The 5,486-nt window shown below is 38.2% G+C and overlaps 1 pseudogene; it reads right to left on the bottom strand.

Moving 5' to 3' along the window:
- Positions 1 to 1,539: 1,539 nt before the first annotated feature.
- LOC141655413 (pectinesterase-like) lies at positions 1,540 to 3,550 on the bottom strand (annotated as a pseudogene).
- Between the last annotated feature and the right edge of the window lie 1,936 nt (positions 3,551 to 5,486).

The following is a 5,486-nucleotide window of genomic DNA, read 5'->3' as shown; positions in this document are numbered from 1 at the left end:
ATTTTCATATAGCACACCTCTTAGAAACCTCAAAATTTACCCAAAACCAACCCTACCAACGCCTCTAAATCAATCATTTTCACCCAATTGAATCAAATGGGTACTTGAAAATTTAAGTACCATCCAAATTTGGGCTACCCGTATCGTTTTGAATATCAAAAATCAGTAATACTAGCCAAACCCTAACCATTCACTAAAATTTGATGATTGTATTGAACATCTGAAAAAGTTTACCATTTTCTACACAACCAAAATTGGAACTTTGAGATAAAGGTTTGCTAAAGGTGTTACCTTTTGACGGAAATAAGTAAGAAATCTCGGATGGGCCTAAATTAGAAGAATTAGAAACCTTATCTCCTTATACACCACGTAATCGGCTACATCTGAGTCATTTTTAATTTGGTTGTTGTGTGCACAGGTTATGGCTGGATAGGAGACTGGTGGTCTTCGATTGTGGGTGTCATGGTGGTTTGCATGTGGTCTTCAGTGATGGGTGGTGGTTGACGTTGGGTTGGGTGGGAGGATTGAAGTAGGGCGGTGGTTAGAGGTGGTTTGGAAAGATGATAGCTAACAATAAAACATGACTTTTTTTTTGAGGTAAATTAGTCGAAGGAGTAAGTCATTATCTTAGAGGAAACCGGTTTTACAGATTGCCTTTCCAAAAGTTCGATAAAAGTTAAATAATGTCAAAGTTCGGATTTTTCTGAGTTAAACACTAGGTTAGATTAATATGAGAAGAAGAGGCTTAGGTTGGATTATTCACATGAAATAACTCTTTAAATTAAGGAAACATATTCTCATAATTATCTAATTTTTTACTTAGAAATTCTTAGGTTATATTACCCTAGATTTAATTTAGTATTCAAATATTGACTAAGTTTTGTTTTTGTTTGATCTTTTTTTTGTCTTTATTTATTTATTAATTTTTATTTGCAAAGAGTCGAATGTGAAATTATTAGAACATACATAAATCGTATATGTTTTATTTTTGTTAGTATATCTTAACATATGGTATTCCCTCCTATCCACACCAAAAGTAACACTAGGTGATACTTTAAGTGTAATTTACGACATTTCTATTTGACGTTATTGACAAAAAAAACGTATAGAATATTTTTTAATAATTAAAGGAGCATCTATTACCTTAGGCTTGGGTTTAAAATATCCAGACCTACTAAAACTATAGGATGCGAATATTAATTAAATGGACCATATGAAAAAAAATTATTGAAATCATCCATCTTTAAGAGGGTAAATAATAAGTTATGAAAATGATGAAAATACAAAGTTAAAGATCGAATACTAATACTTTCATCAAAAGTATTAGATGAAAGTATTAGTGGTTCCCCCTAATATTCATCACTTTAAGTTTTTCGATACTTGTGGAAATATATTTTCGTAAATAATTACCCAACAATAACTATGGTGTGATTATATTATAAAAAAAAAAAAATAATTTTACATCCCTTATCCCCGGAAAAATCATCATCAACAAAATAAGTTCATCCGTTAATACAAGAGTCTAAAAAATAAGAGTGTCTAAGCGTAAAATGCGGCACCAAAGATAAGGTACACCAGTTGTGAGATCCACTTATCAAGATTGCTAAACAACTTAGCGAAAGGTGAAAGCATCTGCTTGTGCTCCACTCAAAGTTTTAAGACCAACCCACTTAACCCTTTGTGCTTGATTTGCACTGACCTTTGTTTTGATACTCAGCATAATATAAAGTATCAAGTGCAAAAGTTCCTACCCACGGAATCCATCCTTCCGCGCAATAACGTCCTCGATCATGGAATTCATCACGATTGTCCTCGAGTACTCTTTACATGGTCAACCCAAGTAGGATGGATTCTTGTCCTTGATTGGCATATAATCCGGTGTCTGGAAATAGTGAAACCTTGGAGCACAAAAACACCAGTCCATTTGGCTCATGTCTACCTTGTGCGGTGACCATATTCCTTTGATTTTCCATAGGTTTCCTAACTAGCATTTTACGTTTTGGAACACCGCTGAGCGTCACCAAAGATGAAGTCAATTGTTCCGATGATGGTGCAATCGCGATAAAATTGGCATCCCTTCATCGCGTAAAGTGTATCTTGGTATCCGTCGAATCTGCAGTTGTATAAGATTGCAAAATCGCTCACCACACGTAGTGCCACTGCCTAGTGTCCCGTTTCTCCAGCTGTGTTCTCAAACCCAATGTCCCTAGCCATGAATCCATCTCCAATTGCAACTAAAATTTTGAACAAATGTAGGAAATTGAGATAAATACAAAAAAAAATGTGGTGAAAGTGTGATCTAGGATATATGTTGTATAGTCAAATAAAAAGAACATACCAACGGTGGCTGTCTTAAATGTTTGGACACAGCAGCAAAATTCTTGTTTCCCGTAATGATTGTCTTAGTAGGACCATCGCCAATAAAGATAACATTCATCTTCTTCTTATCAACTGTAACATGTTCGTGGTAAACTCCGGCCTTAATGTGAATGATGAAAGGATCAACATTCTTTGGTGGGACATCGCTTAAAGCATCACCGATAGTTTTATATTGTCCAGAACCATCTTGGGTAACAACTGCATTAGGTTTGATCTGGGAGATTAGGACATCCATTATGCGACGCCTTGGGTCATTAACCCAAGCCGGGACCTCTCCAGCAATCCATGCACCCTTACCAGGCTTACTTAGGATACGATGATGAGGAGTTCCGTTATCTGTTGTACTTCCAGTCATACCGGAAATGTCAAGCCCGGGAATGTCAAGGTATGTCAAAATGGACTTAACCTCAGTGATAATGGTAAGTGCATTGCTAGTTAGTTCTTTGGACACGTTAAAGAGTTGACGCATTTTTTGTCCTGCATCGGATGTGGAGTTCCTGAAGGCATTGAAGCAAACCTCTTGGTATGTAACGACTCCACCTGTCCAAACTTTAAGATCTTCGAGGAAAGCGTCGATGTTGTCCAGAGAGAATGCACCCACTGACTCCACCGTCCTCTCAAGGTCACCGACGGCATACTCAATCACTTCCTTGCATATCTCTAGACCTTCTGCAGCTCGAGGATCCTCTTTTGCCGCCTTAATAGTACCTATTGCCAATTTAACATTAAAGGGAGTGTTAATTAGAAACATGTACAATGTGAAAAATGTACTCCGTATCTATTAACATTTCACTTTAATAGTAGATGTACCTGATTTCTCCAAGGCTTTAATAATTTCTTCCTTGGCAACCTTAAAAGCGGCCTTCACCAGTTCCTTAGGATCAGAGGTATTACCGGCTGAAGAAGTCAAAGAGCTCTCACATACCTCTCTGTATTGAGTTGGTTGACCAATGCTTTGGACAGCCTTGGTGGAAGAAGCGATACGATCGGCTTCTCCACCTTGGTCGTTGGAGCTGTTGGTGGGACCGAACTTGGTTACACCAACTGTGACTGCAACCACACATGCCACCACGCATATTAGTGATATACCAACAACAACAATATTCTTGGCCATGTCTCTTATGTTTTATTAAGGGAAAGGGATTGTAAAAATATTTTTTAGTTGGGTTTTATTATTATAGAAAAGACATTATGATCCATCAACAAAAGTACATTAAATAAATGCTTAAGAAATTTGGGATGACTAATGGAAGCTCACTTCCTACACCTATGATTGGATCGAGGTATGATTGGATCACTTCTCTATTTGACCGCAAGTCGTCCCGACATTCTTTTTAGCGTTTGTTTATGTGCTAGATTCCAATCAAATCCGAAAGAATCTCATTTCAAAGCGGTTAAACGTATTCTTCGATATTTGATTGGAACACAAGAACTTTATTTATGGTACCCCATACATTGTCCTTTTGATCTTCTAGGATATTCCGATGCGGACTATGCGGGGTGTAGCGTTGACCGAAAGAGCACTTCCGGAATTGCCACGTTCTTGGGTCCTTGCTTGATTTCGTGGGGCTCAAAAAACAAAACACGGTTGCTCTTTCAACGGCCGAAAGTGAGTATGTTAGCGCCGCTCATTGTTGCTCTCAACTTCTATGAGTAAAACAACAACTACTTGACTTTGGAATTATTTATGACTCTGTTCCCATAATGTGTGATAATACGAGTGCAATAAATATTTCTAAAAATCCAATTCAACATTATAAGACTAAGCATATTGAGATTCGTCATCATTTCATTCGAGACCATGTAGAACAAGGGAATGTTAAACTTATCTTTTGCAAAACCGAAGATCAAATAGCCGATATATTTACTAAACCACTTGAAAGGAAACAATTTGAGAAGCTTAGACTTGACATTGGCTTAATTAATTATTCTTAATTTCATGACTATGATTATATTTTTTCTTCTGAATGATTGACTAATTAGGGACATGTTAGTATGATATTGTTCTTTCTCGTGTTTGCATATTGTTCGTTAATCATAAATTGATATCGTCTTTGTGAATTGGTAATCACTCAACCTCATGTCAAGGTCTATGTTTACATGTACACCATTTTGAAATCTTTATATGAATTGTTTACATTTCATTAATTGGCCCAACCTACCCTTACCATCCAACATTTATTTGGGCCATTACACATCACAAAATCCCGTCGATTTTCAATAAATCAAACCCACCTCCTCAAATCATCCGTCCACCTACCCTTCAACTTCCCAAAGTCCACCCAATCTCACCTACCAACCATCCACCTCCTTACTTACCCTTACCATTTTACTATGGTAAAAACCTCATTCAATACCCAACTCAAACCTATCCACATGTCAAATCCAACATCACCATCCAACCCTACCAACCCTACCAACAACCCATCCCTCTCTCAATCCGAAATGCCTAAACGAAAGGGATCACACACATTCCCAATTAATCCTGATCTCACAAACTCCAATGAATTCGAGTCTCCCCTTAAACCACCACCTATTGCCACCCTTCCACCTGATCATCCTTTACCACCTGAACCGCCGATCTCCTCTATGATTGGCACAAGAACCCGAGGCTCACATCGCAAAAACACTCCCTCATTAGGATCATCATCTGCCACTCACACGTTTCTTGATGAAGAAGAGGAGGAGGATGAGATTGTGGAACAATCACGAGGAAGTAGATCAACGGGAAAAGGAGGGTGTTCCGGCTAAGTCACAACGTGGGGTCAAAAGGAAAAGACAAGTTGATATCCCTGACATTAATGAAGAAGCCGAGGGTGATGATGTGAATGTTGAAAAGGAGGGCACTGATTTGGAAAAAGGAAGTCCGGATAAATCCGAGTCACCAACAAAGTCTGATAAGGGGAAAGGTAAAGAGTCGGGTCTTGATGAAGGAGTCAAGAATTTGGAGCCTAAGAAAAGGAGAGGAAGGTTACAAAAGGGGGTTCCAAAGAAAAGAGGGAAACTCGTGACAGTGGAAGAGCCGAGAAAACCATTCTTTATTGATCCAAATGATTCCGTCCCCTTAACTTGAAAATGGGACGAGGACACTTTATGGGCTCAAATCG

This window comes from Silene latifolia, chromosome 5, assembly GCF_048544455.1.
Source record: "Silene latifolia isolate original U9 population chromosome 5, ASM4854445v1, whole genome shotgun sequence".
Lineage (NCBI taxonomy): Eukaryota > Viridiplantae > Streptophyta > Magnoliopsida > Caryophyllales > Caryophyllaceae > Silene > Silene latifolia.
This window is presented reverse-complemented; position numbering and strand designations above follow the sequence as displayed.